We start from the raw sequence: 15809 nt of genomic DNA on the forward strand, positions 1-15809 counted from the left end.
AACAGGGGAGGCAGCCTGGGGCTGCACCCGTACTACCAAGCGGCGTCAGTCTCCTCCGCCACAGCCTGGTAGTTCGGGTGTCCCGCGACCCTCCGCTCGCGGTCTCTGCTCGGCCCAGCGCGCTGATTTCCAGCGGTAACCACCAGCAGCGTACCAGTGTCCGTCCGTCCCGCGCTCCGGTTGCACTTTGCCGCCTCGTCAGCACTGCGCCTGCGCGGGGGCGCTGCCGAGGCGAGCCACCGCCTTGGCGGGGGGTGGGCGGGCACCCCCGCCCTGCGATGGAGCCGTCCGTTGCCATAGAGCTACCTGCTCCAAACCGCGCTGCCAGCGGACTCTGAGGAGCTTCTCCGCCCAGATCCCGCGCTGCTCGGAACCGGCGGGGCCGCTGACAGGTGGGTCCGTTGGCCCCGGAGCCTGCGGTTGGGCTTGGGAACTCTGGCCACCCCCGAGGCACAAATCAGCGCCTCCGCCGTGGAAGTTCTGCCTGAGAAATAACTCCTAGTGAGGGGGTCGCCCCGGCCGATTTCTGGGCCTTCGGACGGCCCCGGGCCAGTTTCAGGTGCCTCCAGTCCCCGCGGCGAGTTTCAGCCCCACCCCAAGCGGTTTCGTGACCCCCTCGCCGGTTTCAGGACCCTCCCCATCGGTTTCAGGCCCCGCCCCCGCCGGTTTCAGGAACCCCCGCGTGCAGGTGCAGCCTGGGTTCCGGGCTCCGTGCAGGTTCCGGGCGGACGTGGCTATGCTGTCCTTGCACATCTAGGAAACCGCTGAGCAAAACTCGAGGGCGAGCGGGCTGGTGAGGAGGGACCCTGAGTGTCCGGGCCAAGGAAGGAATTCCGAGATCATCTCAGTTTGGTTTGTAATGATTAGTCTGTTTCTAAAAACCTGTATTATTTTGTTTTCCATAAACAAATATTCGTTTTATGTGCTCACGTTATGTTTCGGGCAAACACTCCTTGAACATCCACTGTGAACCAAGTACTGAACTAGGTGATGGGCGGGCCTGCCCTGGTACCGACAGTTGAGAGAATTCCCAGATAGTTGTCTCTGCAGACGCTGGTGCGGGGATTCACAGTACTGCATCAGTAGCCAGTGCCCAAGGCCAGAAATGGAACCTTGTCCACACCCCGAGTGCCCCAACCCCTCCCTTGCCCCACAGCAGACCCCCTTACCCATGACCACAGCCTGACTTCTTGATTTTCTTTAGTTTTACCATTTCTAAACAATGTAGGTTTCACGTGTTTTAATCCATATATGTATACACATAGAATAACACTGTATTCTTTTTTAATTTTTGAAATAATCTCGAACTTACCTAAAAGTTGCAAGTTCAGCATCAAAAACTTTGTCTCCCAGGGGTATTTGAGAATAAGTTGCCTACGTAATGCTCTGTCACCTGCAGACACTTCCATTCGCATTTCCTGCACATCAGGGCAGTTTCTAGCAGAACCACACATGACCGTCAGAGTCGGGAGGATGACTCGGACATGTCAGGACATCTGATCATTGGCCACAGACAAACACCTTCTGCCAGCTGATCCTATAAAGGCACAGACCAGAAAGGGTCCAGTCTGGGCTCCCCAACCACACTGAGCTATTAACGTGTTTCTTCAGTCTCTTCCAAGTCAGGCTTTCCTTGGCTCCATGATCTTGACACCTTTGAAGGTTAGAGCCCAGTGGCTTTTGTGGAAAACCCCTCCGTTTGGATTTGTCTGGTGTTTCCTCGAAATCAAATCCCCATTACGTGTCTTTGGCAGGAAGGTCACAGAAGTGGTGCCACGTGTCACTCTGCTCTGAGCACTTGTTTAAGGTGGTGTCTGCCTGTATCTCCCCTGGGAAGTCACTTCAGCCTTTGTAATGGGCAAGTATTTTGTCGGGAGATTATGAGGCTCTAACGCCATGTCAGGCCTCACACGCTTGAGTGGATGGAGCACACTGTGGACATCGACCCCACCCTGGCCCCGGCTGGACTCTCTTACCCAACTCTAGGCTCACTGCCTTCCCCCATGCAGGCTCTAATGCCCAGTCTGGGCCACTGTGGATCCTGCCCACCTGGGCAGGGGAAGGGGGAAGGGAAGCAGCGTGTGCTTGTGTCTTCCTCCCTCCCAGCTGTGTGATAGACTCGTCCACACTCTTGCATAAGCTGTAGGTCACTCTCTTCGTCACCACCCAGCTCGCCCAGGTGGATCTCACAGTGTGTTCTATTGCTGCTGGCCAGGGTTGTTTCCAGAGTTACTGCTCTTAACGAACTCTGGTTTGCAAGGTCTTGTATGGTTCCTGTTATCTATGTGTTAGGAGGGGAGTTCTGTCTCCTCAACAACAAAAGTACTTTGATGTGCAAACCCCAAGTGTCGCAGCTGCTGCTGCTAAGTCACTTCAGTCGTGTCCGACTCTGTGCAACTCCATAGATGGCAGGCCACCAGGCTCCCCCACCCCTGGGATTCTCCAGGCGAGAACACTGGAGTGGGTTGCCATTTTCTTCTCCAATGCATGAAAATGAAAAGTGAAAGTGAAGTCATTCAGTTGTGTCCGACTCTTCGCAACCCCATGGACTGTAGCCTACCAGGCTCCTCCATCCATGGCATTTTCCAGGCAAGAATACTGGAGTGGGGTTCCATTGCCTTCTCCAAGTGTCTCAGCATGTGGCCTCATTTGGAAATAACTGGTTAAGATGATGTCAAACTGAAGCAGCCAGGCCCCTCATCCATCATGACAGGTGTCTTTATAAAGGGGGGGATTTGGATGCAGACATGCAGACAGGGAGAATGCCACAGTGTTACAGGAAAGGGGACCCCTTCCAGGGCCTGAGAGTGGGCTCTTGTCTAACACTCAGGAGAGTTTTCCATGGAGACACACAAGCTGACCAAGCAAGAGACTTTATTGGGAAGGGGCACCTGGGCGGAGGGCAGCAGGGTGAGGGAACCCAGAACGGCTCTGCCACTTGGCTCGCAGTCTTGGATTTTACGGTGATGGGGTTAATTTCCAAGGTGTCTCTGGCCAGACTGGTGGTGCACATCAGCCAAGATGGATTCCAGCGAGGAGGATTCTGGGAGGTTGGCGGAACACATGGACTGTCGTTTCCCTCTCCTTTTGACCTTTGCTGAATTCTTGTGGTTGGTGGTAGCTTGTTAGTTCTGTGTTCCTTACTAGGCCCTCCTGTTTAAGATACCTCATGCAAGCAGTTACTGTGGTGCCTGGTGAGGGTCAGTGGTTTTGGTCAGTGGTTCGCCTAACAACGTGGACTGGAGCTGCGCTGCCATGAGCCTGGGAAGCAGGACCGAGGAGAAGAGTCTGTACGAGGGCCTTGCTCAGCACGTCAGAGGGAGCTGGCATCTTGATATCAGGCTTCTGGCCTCCAGAACTATGAGAGAATATCTTGTTCTAAGACAAGAGAATGTCTTGTTCTCGTGGCACTTTGCTGTGGCAGCCTCAGGAAAGGAGTACAGCATTGAAAGGTTGCTGCTGTGCGTCGTGTGTTAACACCAGGATTTGTGTCCTCCGGAGGAGAGGACTTCCATCTGGGATCAGAGACGAGGCTTGACTACTTGGAGCTTTTTGTGTAGCAAAGTTTAAAGTTTAATAGAGATAGGGAAAGCTTCTGACACAGACATCAGAAGGGGACAAGCGTGCCCCCTTGCTAGTGGTTAGCAAGGTGTTTTATGTCTATTAGAAAGGTATTAATTAGATAAGAGAGACACCTCAAGGCTGAGGGAGTTTCACCAGGCGCCTCTCCCACAATATGCATTCTTAAGATAGGATGGCACGAGGTCTGTCATTCCCCGCCCCTGCCCCCACCATGAAACAATTGACAGAAATACTGGTTTGTGGAGGCATTATCAACCCAAGATTTGAGAAAAGAGAAAAAGTTAGGTGGAACCATTTTGAAGAAAGGCAAATTCCATAGCAAATACATAGTTTCATTAACATAGCTTACGAAAAACATTTGCATAAGAAAAACAGCATTGGTTAGCTCAAGGCAGAACCAGGTGTCTTCTACACAGAATTAAAAGAAGCCTCTTTTAATTCTGTGTAGAGAGGAAAAATGTCTGCCACTTGCAGTTTATTTCCTCTTGCTGCTTGGGGACCTCTGGCCTTCCTGCCTGTTATCCTCTCAGCATCTGAGTTTCTATCAGGTGATCGCCTGGGAGAGGAAGTGCTGAGTCAGAGGGCCTGGTATACACAATAGCGGCCCCAGAAACGGCCACATGCTGACCCTCGGAATCTGTGCGTGTGTTAGGTTACAGGCTGCAGGAATCTCGGCTGTTGGTCAGCTGACTGAACCAGGAGACTGTGCTGCGTTAACCTGCTGGGCCCAGAGCAGTTAGAGGTGTCCTTCTGGTAGAACAGAGGGCAGGGGGAGCCAGGAAGAGCTGACGAGAAGGCCCACCTGACTTTAGTGGCTTTGAAGTTGGTAGGATAGGCTTTGGCCAAGGCCTGTGGGCAACCTCTAGAAACCAGAAAAAGCAAGAAGACGGACTGTGCCCCAGAGCTGCTGAAGAGGAGGGCAGCCCGGCTGACATCTTGGTGTTAGCTCCGTGGGGCTCATTTCAGACTTCCGACCTCCAGAGTTGCAGGATAATAACGCATTTGTGTTCAATTACTGAGTGTGTGGCAGTTTCTCACAGCAGCGATCAGATCCTAGTGCAGAGGGCGTTATATTTTTAATTTTACAAGGCGATGCCGAACTCTTTTCAAAGCTTCTGTCCCAGTTTCCGCTCCCACCGTGAGTGAACAAACCTTCCCACTGCTTCCTGTCCCTGCTGGCACCTGGTATCCTCAGGCTACTAATGTGTTACTCAGACTGGTGACTGTGCAGTAATAGTTTACGTGGCTCTACTCTGCGTGTCCCTAATTACAGATGAGGTTGAGCTCATTGTCCAACCAGGACTCTGTTAGAAGAGTTAAAGGGATCACTGTGACAACGCCGGGAACACAGGCAGGAGTCAGGACACGCAGACAAACTGGTTACAGTTGTTGGCCTCTTGAATGTCCCTTATTGTGACCAGCCTGTTTAAGTTCCACCACTTTGCTGTCATTCATCTTCCTCTGTGTTGATCGATGGATGTTCCTTACCTGTCATGATGGGAGATGTGTTGCATTTATCTTCCTCTAATTTGCAGCTTTTCTTGAATTCTCCTTTGGGTGTCACTGGATGACCAAAATACTGGAGCTTCAGCTTCAGCATCAGTCCTTCCAGTGAATATTCAGGGTTGATCTCCCTTAAGATTGACTGGTTTGATCTCCTTGCTGTCCAAGGGACTTTCAGGAGTCTTCTCCAGCACCACAGTTCAAAGGCATCAATTCTTTGGCATTCTGCCTTCTTTACAGTCCAGCTCTCACAATCATATGTGACCACTGGGAAGACCATAGCCTTGACTATATGGACCTCATAGCTTTGACTAGATGGACCTTTGTCGGCATTAAAGGTCCATCTATTCAAAGCTATGGTTTTTCCAGTAGTCATGTATGGATGTGAGAGTTGGACCATAAAGAAAGCTGAGCACCGAAGAATTGATGCTTTTGACCTATGGTGCTGGAGAAGACTCTTGAGAATCCCTTGGAGTGCAAGAAGATCAAACCAGTCAATCCTAAAGGAAATCAGTCCTGGATATTTATTGAAGGACTGATGCTGAAGCTGAAGCTCCAATACTTTGGCCACCTGATGCAAAGAACTGACTCATTTGAAAAGACCCTGATGCTGGGAAAGACTGAAGGCAGGAGAAGGGGATGACAGAGGATGCGATGGTTAGATGCCATCACCAATTCGATGGACATGAGTTTGAGCAAGCTCTGGGAGTTGGTGATGGACAGGAAAGCCTGATGTGCTGCAGTCCATGGGGTCGCAAAGAGTCGGGCATGACTGAGCGACTGAATTGAACTTTGTCGGCAGAGTAACATCTCTGCTTTTCAACACAGTCTAGATTTGTCATTGCTTCCCTGCCAAGAAGCAATTATCTTCTGATTTCATGGCTGCAGTCACCGTCCCCAGTGATTTTGGAGACCAAGAAGAGGAACTCTGCCACTACTTCTACCTTTTCCCCTTCTATTTGCCATGCAGTACTGGGGCCAGATGCTATGGTCTTAGTTTTTTTAATATTTAGTCTTAAGCTGGCTCTTTCACTCTCCACCTTCACCCTCATCAAGAGGCTGTTTATAGTTCCTCTTCACTTTCTGCCATTAGAGTGGTTCAGTTCAATCACTCAGCCAGGTCTGACTCTTTGCAACCCCATGGACTGCAGCATGCCAGGCTTCCCTGTCCATCACCAACTCCCAGAGCTTGCTCGAACTCATATCCATTGAGTCAGAGATGCCATCCAACCATCTCACCTTCTGTCGTCCCCTTCTCCTCCTGCCTTCTATCTTTCCCAGCATCAGGGTCTTTTCAAATGAGTCGGTTCTTTGTATCAGGTGGCCGAAGTATTGGAGCTTCAGCTTAGAAGTGATATCATCCACATATCTGAGGTTGTTGATGTTTCTCCTTCCTATCTTGATTCCAGCTTATAATTCATCCAGCCCGGCATTTGTCATGATGTGCTCAGCGTATAGGTTAAACAGACAGGGTGACAGCAGACAGCCCTGTCATACTCCTTTCTCAATCTTGAACCAATCAATTGTTCCATACAGGGTTCTAACTGTCGCTTCTTGACTTGCATCAGGTTTCTCAGGAGACAAGTAAGATGGTCTGGTATTCCCATCTCTCTAGAGCTTTCCACAGTTTGTCATGTTCCACACAGTCAAAGGCTTTAACGTAGTCGATGAAACAAGAGATAGATGTTTTTCTGAAATTCCCTTATTTTGTCTATAATCCAGCGAATGTTAGCAATTTGATCTCTATGTCCTCTTCCTTTTCTAAATCCTGTTTGGACATCTGGAACTTCTTGGTTTGCATAATGCTGAAGCCTAGCATGCAAGATTTTAAGCACGACCTTACTAGCACGGGAAATAAGTGCAATTATCTAATGGTTAGCACATTCTTTGGTATTACCCTTCTTGGGAATTGGGATGAGGATTGACCTTTTCCAATCCCATGGCCACTGCTGGGTCTTCCAGGTTTGCTGACATAATGAATGCAAAACCTTGATGGCATCATCCTTTAGGGATTTGAATAGTTCTGCTGGAATTTCATCAAATCCACTGTCTTTATTAATAGCAGTGCTTCTTAAGGCCCACCTGACTTCTCACTCCAGAATGTCTGACTGGGTGACTAACCACATGGTCCTAGTAATTGGTTCATTAACATCTTTTTTATATTCTTTTATGCATTCTTTCCATCGCTTCTTGATCTCTTCAGCATCTACTAGGTCTCTATCATTTTTATCCTTTATTGTGCCCACCTTTGGGCAGAATACTCCCTTGATGTTTCCAGTTTTCCTGGAGAGACTTCTAGTCTTTCCCTTTTTGTTGTTTTCTTCTATTATTAAGCATTGTTCACTGAAGAAGGCCTTCTTGTCTCTTCTGGCTATTTTTTGGAACCTTGCATCTAACTGGATGTGTGTTTCCCTCTCTCCTTTGCTTTTCTCTTCTCTTCATTCTTTCACTATTTGTAAAGCCTCCTCAAATAACCACTTTGCCTTCTTGCTTTTCTTTCTCTTTTAGATGGTTTTATTCGCCATCTCCTGTACAAGATTATGGACCTCTATCCATAGTTCTTCAGATACACTGTTAATTAGATCTAGTCCCTTAAATCTATTCATTACCTCTACTGTGAATTCATACAGGATTTGATTTAAGTCATACCTGGCTGGCCTATTGTTTTTCCCAGTTTTCTTTAGTTTAAGCCTGAATTTTGCTATGAGAAGCTGATGATCTGAGCCACAGTCAGCTCCATGTCTTGTTTTTGCTGACTGTATACAGCTTCTACATCTTCAGCTACAAAAAATGTAATCAATTTGATTTCGGTATTAACCATGTGGCGATGTGCCTGTGTAGAGTCGTCTCTTTTGTCAATGAAAAAGGATATTTGCTATGACTAGTGCATTCTCTGGAGAAGGCAATGGCATCCCACTCCAGTACTCTTGCCTGGAAAATCCCATGGACTGAGGAGCCTGGTAAGCTGCAGTCCATGGGGTCGCTAGGAGTCGGACACGACTGAGCGACTTCACTTTTCACTTTTCACTTCCATGCATTGGAGAAGGACATGGCAACCCACTCCAGTGTTCTTGCCTAGAGAATCCCAGGGACGGGGGAGCCTGGTGGGCTGCCGTCTATAGGATCACACAGAGTCGGACATGACTGAAGCGACTTAGCAGCAGTGCATTCTCTTGGCAGAATTCAGTTAACCTTTGCCCTGCTTCAATTTGTTCTCTAAGGCCAAACTTGCCTGCTATTCCAGGTGTATCTTGACTTCCTACTTTTGCATTCCAATCCCTGATGATGACATCTTTTTTTAGGTGTTCTAAGAGGTCTTCTAGGTCTTCATAGAACTGATCGACTACAGCTTCTTCAGTATCAGTGGTAGGGGCATAGACTTGGGTTACTATGATGTTGAATGGCTTGCCTTGGAAATGAACCAAGATCACTCTGTCATTTTTGAGGTTGCACCTAAATACTGTATTATGGACTCTTTTGTTGATTGTGAGAATTACTCCGTTTCTTCTATGGGATTCTTGCCCATAGTAGTAGATATAATGGTCATCTGAATTAAATTCGCCCATTCCTGTCCACTTTAGTTTGCTATTCCTAGGATGTCCATGTTTATTCTTGCCACTTCCTGCTTGACCACATCGAACTTTCCCTGATTCATGGACCTATTCCAGGTTCCTATACCATACTGTTCTTTGCAGCATCGGGTTTTACTTTCATCACCAGACACATCCACACCTGAGCTTAGTATCCGCTTTGACCCAGCTGCTTCATTCATTCTGGTCCTATTGGTAATTCTCCTCTGCTCTTCCCCAGTAGCATATTGGACACCTTCAGAATGAGGACTCATCTTTTGGTGTCGTATCTTTTTGGCCTTTTATACAGTGAGCTTCTCACGGCAAGTATACTGGGATGGTTTGCCATTCCCTCCTCCAGTGGATTATGTTTTGTCCGAACTCTCTACTATGACCTGTCCATCTTGGGTGGCCCTGCATGGCATGGCTCATTGAGTTCAGTTCAGTCGCTCAGTCATGTCCAACTCTTTGTGACCCCATGAACCGCAGCATGCCAGGCCTCCCTGTCCATCACCAACTCCCAGAGTCCACTCAAACCCATGCCCATTGAGTCAGTGATGCCATCCAACCATCTCATCCTCTGTCATCCCCTTCTCCTCCTGCCCTCAATCTTTCCCTGCATCAGGGTCTTTTCAAATGAGTCAGCTCTTTGCAGCAGGTGGCCAAAGTATTGGAGTTTCAGCTTCAACATCAGTCCTTCCAATGAACACCTAGGACTGATCTCCTTTAGGATGGACTAGTTGGATCTCCTTGCAGTCCAAGGGACTCTCAAGAGTCTTCTCCAACACCACAGTTCAAAAGCATCAATTCTTTGGTGCTCAGCTTTCTTTATAGTCCAACTCTCACATCTATACGTGACCACTGGAAAAACCATAGCCTTGACGAGATGGACCTTTGTTGACAAAGTAATGTCTCTGCTTTTCAATATGCTGTCTAGGTTGGTCATAACTTTCCTTCAAAGGAGTAAGTGTCTTTTAATTTAATTGCTGCAGTCACCATCTGCAGTGATTTTGGAGCCCAGAAAAATAAAGTCAGCCACTGTTTCCACTGTTTCTCCATCTATTTGCCATGAAGTGATGGGACCAGATGCCATGATCTTCGTTTTCTGAATGTTAAGCTTTAAGCCAACTTTTTCACTCTCTGCTTTCACTTTCATCAAGAGGCTTTTGAGTTCCTCTTCACTTTCTGCCAAAGGGTGGTGTCATCTGCATATCTGAGGTTATTGATATTTCTCCTGGCAGTCTTAATTCCAGCTTGTGCTTCCTCCATCCTAGTGTTTCTCATGATGTACTCTGCATATAAGTTAAATAAGCAGGGTGACAATATACAGCCTTGATGTACTCCTTTTCCTATTTGGAACCAGTCTGTTGTCCCATGTCCAGTTCTAACTATTGCTTCCTGACCTGCATATAAGTTTCTCAAGAGGCAGGTCAGGTGGTCTGGTATTCCCATCTCTTTCAGAATTTTCCACAGTTTATTGTGATCCACACAGTCAAAGGCTTTGGCATAGTCAATGAAGCAGAAATAGATGTTTTTCTGGAACTCTTGCTTTTTCAATGATCCAGCAGATGTTCGCAATTTGATCTCTGGTTCCTCTGCCTTTTCTAAAACCAGCTTGAACATCTGGAATTTCACGGTTCACATACTGCTGAATGCTGAAGCCTGGCTTGCAGAATTTTAAGCATTACTTTACTAGCATGTGAGAGTAAATGCAATTATGCAGTAGTTTGAGCATTCTTTGGCATTGCCTTTCTTTGGGATTGGAATGAAAACTGACTTTTTCCAGTCCTGTGGCCACTGCTGAGTTTTCTAAATTTGCTAGCCTATTGAGTGCAGCACTTTCACAGCATCATCTTTCAGGATTTGAAATAGCTCAACTGGAATTCCATCACCTCCGTTAGCTTTGTTCGTAGTGATGCTTCCTAAGGTCCACTTGACTTCACATTCCAGGATGTCTGGCTCTAGGTCAGTGATCACACCATCATGATTATCTGGGTTGTGAAGATCTTTTTTGTACAGTTCTTCTGTGTATTCTTGCCACCTCTTCTTAATATCTTCTGCCTGTTAGGTCCATACCATTTCTGTCCTTTATTGAGCCCATCTTTGCATGAAATGTTCCTTTGGTATCTCTGATTTTCTTGAAGAGATCTCTAGTCTTTCCCATTCTTTTGTTTTCCTCTATTTCTTTGCATTGATCACTGAGGAAGGCTTTCTTATCTATCCTTGTTATTCTTTGGAACTCTGCATTCAAATGGGTATCTCTTTCCTTTTCTCCTTTGCTTTTCACTTCCCTTCTTTTCACAGCTATTTGTAATGCCTCCTCAGACAGCCATTTTGCTTTTTTGCATTTCTTTTCCACGGGGATGGTCTTGATCCCTGTCTCCTGTACAATGTCACAAACCTCCGTCCATAGTTCATCAGGCACTCTGTCTATCAGATCTAGTCCCTTAAATCTATTTCTCACTTCCACTGTATAATCATAAGGGATTTGATTTAGGTCATAGCTGAATGGTCTAGTAGTTTTCTCCACTTTCTTCAATTTCAGTCTGAATTTGGCAATAAGGAGTTCATGATCTGAGCCACAATCAGCTCCTGGTCTTGTTTTTGCTGACTGTATAGAGCTTCTCCATCTTTGGCTGCAAAGAATGTAATCAATCTGATTTCGGTGTCGATCATCTGCTGATGTCCATGTGTAGAGTCTTCTCTTGTGATGTTGGAAGAGGGTGTTTGCTATGACCAGTATGTTCTCTTGGGAGAACTCTTAGCCTTTGCCCTGCTTCATTCTGTACTCCAAGGCCAAATTTGCCTGTTACTCCAGGTGTTTCTTGACTTCCTACTTTTGCATTCCAGTCCCCTATAATGAAAAGGACATCTTTTTGGGGTGTTAGTTCTAGAAGGTCTTGTAGGTCTTCATAGAACTGTTCAAATTCAGCTTCTTCAGCATTACTGGATGGGGCATAGACTAGGATTACCATGATATTGAATGGTTTGCCTTGGAAATGAACAGAGATAGTTCTGTCATTTTTGAGATTGCATCCAAGTACTGCATTTTGGACTCTTTTGTTGACTATGATGGCTACTCCATGTCTTCTAAGAGATTCCTGCCCACCCACAGGAGTAGATATAATGGTCATCTGAGTTAAATTCACCCATTCCAGTCCATCTTAGTTCACTGATTCCTAGAATGTTGATGTTCACTCTTGTCATCCCCTGTTTGACCACTTCCAATTCAGTGACCTAACATTCCAGGTTCCTATGCAATATTGCTATTTACAGCATTGAACCTTGCTTCTATCACCAGTCACATACACAACTGGGTGTTTTTGCTTTGGCTCCATCCCTTCATTCTTTCTGGAGTTATTTCTCCACTGATCTCCAGTAGCACGTTGAGCATCTACCGACCTAGGGAGTTCATCTTTCAGTGTCTTATCTTTCTGCTTTTTCATACTATTCATGGGGTTCTCAAGGCAAGAATATGAAGTGGTTTGCCATTCCCTTCTCCAGTGACCACATTCTGTCAGACCTCTCCACCATGACCTGTCTATCTTGGGTGGCCCCACACAGCTTGGCTTAGTTTCATTGAGTTAGACAAGGCTGTGGTCCACGTGATCAGATTGGCTAGTTGTCTGTGATTGTGGTTTCAGTCTGTCTGCCCTCTTATGCCCTCTCTCAGTGCCTACTGTCTTACTTGGGTTTCTCTTACCTTGGACGTGGGGTATCTCTTCACGGCTGCTCCAGCAAAGTGCAGCCGCTGCTCCTGACCTTGGACGTGGGGTAGCGCCTCTCAGCTGTGCTTCTGCACCATCACAGCGGCTGTGCATGGCTCATAGCTTCATTGAATTATGCAAACCCCTCACCATGACAAGGCAGTGATCCATGAAGGGACCTATTGCTTCTACTGCTCCTCAATTTTAGCACTGGGCTGATGTGTTTTGAGGAAAATCTCAGGTACACTGTTTCACCTGGGAACACTTTAGTACACAGTTCTAACACATAAAGACTCATTTTAGCATAACCACAAACCCATCATCGACCCCAACAAAATTAACATTGATTTCTTGATAAAATCTAATGCCAACTGGTGTTTGTTTCCACACTCTATCTCAAAAATGTCTTTTACACTTTCTTGCTTGACTTAGGATCCAAATGAGACCCCTACCCTGCAAATGGTTGGCTTGTCTCTTAAGCCTTTTACATTTAAAACAGCCCCCCTTCCCTTTCACCATCGTCCAGTGACTTCTGTTTGTTGATGAAACCAGGTCATTCATTCCATTTATTTTTTATTTGTGTGCATTCTCAGTTGTGTTCAACTCTTTCGACCCCATGAACTGTAGCTCACCAGGCTTCTCTGTCCATGGGATTTCCCAGGCAAGAGTACTAGAGTGGGTTGCCATTGCCTCCTCCAAGGGATCTTCCCAACCGGGGATCAAACCTGCATCTCCTGTGACTCCTGCATTAGCAGGCAGGTTCTTTACCACTGGGCCACCTTTATTTAGGTCTTATTTAATGTTACCCAGGGCTTCCCTGCTGGCTCAGCTGGTAAAGAATGTACCTGGAATGCGGGAGACCCAGGTTCAATTCCTAGGTTGGAAAGATCCCCTGGAGAAGGAAGTGGCAACCCAGTCCAGTATTTTTGCCTGGAAAATCCTGTGTATAGAGAAGTCTGGCAGGCTGCAGTCCATCGGGTCACACAGAGTCGAACATAGCTGAGCGACTAACACTTTCTTTCAGTTTAATGTCACCTAATGGGTTTCATCATTTTCTCATCAGGGGTCTTACTCATCTTTTGTTGTATTTATTCCCAAGAACTGTGGTTTTACTGGCATGATAGTAAATAATAAGTTTTCCAAATCTTATTCTCATTATTTGTTCTGATAAGGAGGACTATCTTTGATTTTTATTATTGAATTTGTATTTAGCAACATTACTAAATTGTCTCAATAATATTAACAGTTTATGTCTGTATTCATTTGGATTTTCTATATACACAGTCATATTATCTGAAATTAACCACTGTTTCCTCTTCTACTCATCACACCTTGTGTTTCTTTCTTCTCTGTGTGTTCCTGTTGGAAGACCCAGTGGCTTTAGAGAGCACCCTCGCTTTGTTCTCAGTCTTAAAGGAAATGCTTTTAATAATTATGTTTTTTTGGTCTTGCCAAGTGGCTTTCGGGATCTTAGTTCCCCCAGTGGGGATCAAACCTGGGCCACCTGCAATGGAAGGAGACCACCAGGAAAGCCCCTTGTTGGCAGACATTCCTTACCACGTTAAAGAAGTTCATTTCTAATGCAAATTTGCTAAGTTTTTAAGAAGCGTGTGTGGGATGTGCACTCTCCTCAATGCCATTTTCTGCATGGACTGAGCTGGTCATGTACTTCTCTTCTCTAATCTGTTCCTGTGGTGAACTGACCTGGTTTCTGCTGCTGCTGCTGCTGCTAAGTCGCTTCAGTCGTGTCGGACTCTGTGCGACCCCATGGATGGCAGCCCACCAGGCTCCACCATCCCTAGGATTCTCCAGGCAAGAACACTGGAATGGGTTGCCATTTCCTTCTCCAATGCATGAAAGTGAAAAGTGAAAGTGAAGTCACCCAGTCGTGTCTGACTCTTAGCGACCCCATGGACTGCAGCCTACCAGACTCCTCCGTCCATGGGATTTTCCAGGCAAGAGCATTTTCATTATAACTCAGCTCAAAGCATTTTAAAATTTCTATTATGATTTTTTTCTTTGGTCCATGGGTTATTTAGAAATTTATTTCTTATTTTCAAAAAATAGGTGAATTTATAGTTTTGTATTTCAAAGAGTCAGACACGACTGAGCGACTTCACTTTCACTTTCTTTATTGGAATATAATTGAAATACAGCACGTGTAAGCTTAAGGTACACAGTATAATGATTTGATTTACATATGTCATAAAATGATGATAATGATATATTTTGTGAACATCCATATCTCATGTAGATACGAAATTAAAGAAATAGAAAATACTATTTTTCTTGTGGTAACTCAGGATCTACTCTCTTAACAACTTTCATATATAATGTACAGCAGCATTAATTATATTTATCATGCTGTAAATTACATTATTGGTGCTTACCTGTCTTATAACTCAGCAGTCCCTAACCTTTTTGGCACCGTGGACTAGTTTTGGGGAAGATGATTTTTCCATGGACAGAAGGGATGCAAGCGATGGGGAGTGGCTGTCAACATAGATGAGGCTTATTTTACTCTTCCACCACTCACCTTCTGGTGTGCAGCCTGGTTCCTAACAGGCCATGGATGGGTAGCAGTTCATGGCCCACTGCTTGGGGACCACTGCTGTTCCTGGGAGTTTGTACCTTTTGCCCATCTTCATCCAGTTCCCCTTTCCCCGATCTTCTGCCTCTGGTAACCACAAATCTGACACCTTTTTCCATGAATTTGTTTGTTTTTGAAGTATAACTGACCTACTTGTGTTAGTTCCTATTACACGACATAATAATTTATATCTCTATACATTTCAAAATGATCACATGGTAGGTCGCCACACAAAGATACTGTGTAGTGGCTGCTCTGTTCCCCACACTGTGCATTCCATCCCTGGGACTCCTTTGTTTTGCCACAGGAAGTCTGTGCCTTCCAATCTCGCTCACGTATTTGTCTCCCCCTCACCCCCGACCCCGGCCACCCCGGGGTGTATCCATGGTGTTTGTTCTCTGTATCCATGACTCTGTTTCTGTTTTTCACTGTTTGTTCATTTGTTTTGTTTTTTAGGTTCCACATATAAGTGAAATTTTAGTGTTTGTCTTACTCTTTCTGATTTATTTCACTTAGCGTAATTCCCTCCAGGTCCACCCATATTGTTGCAAATTATAATATTTCATTCTTTTAAATGGCTGAGTAATATTCCGTTATGTATATATACTACACCTACTTTATCCTCTCACCTGTTTATCGGCACTTAACCTTACTTACATATCTTGGCTATTGTAAATGATACTACAATGAAAGAAAAGGGTGCATATGTCTTTTCTATGTGTTTAGGTTTTTTTTTTTTCCTTAATAAATACCCAGGAGTGAAATTGCTGGTTCTTATGGTAGTTCTATTTTAAGTTTTTTCAGTAATTTCCATACTGTTCTCCACAGTGACTGCATCAATTTACATTCCCACCAACA

General features: G+C 45.7%; 1 protein-coding gene across 1 annotated transcript in view; it reads left to right on the forward strand.

Moving 5' to 3' along the window:
- Positions 1 to 15809, forward strand: part of CFAP74 (cilia and flagella associated protein 74) — a gene marked incomplete at its 3' end in the record, with an annotated part of 88613 nt that continues 72804 nt past the window's right edge. Inside the window, exon 1 of the mRNA XM_010850216.1 lies at positions 1 to 392. The remainder of the gene's footprint in view (positions 393 to 15809) is intronic.

Source organism: Bison bison, unplaced genomic scaffold (genome assembly GCF_000754665.1).
Source record: "Bison bison bison isolate TAMUID 2011002044 unplaced genomic scaffold, Bison_UMD1.0 scf7180017864289, whole genome shotgun sequence".
NCBI classification, from domain to species: domain Eukaryota; kingdom Metazoa; phylum Chordata; class Mammalia; order Artiodactyla; family Bovidae; genus Bison; species Bison bison.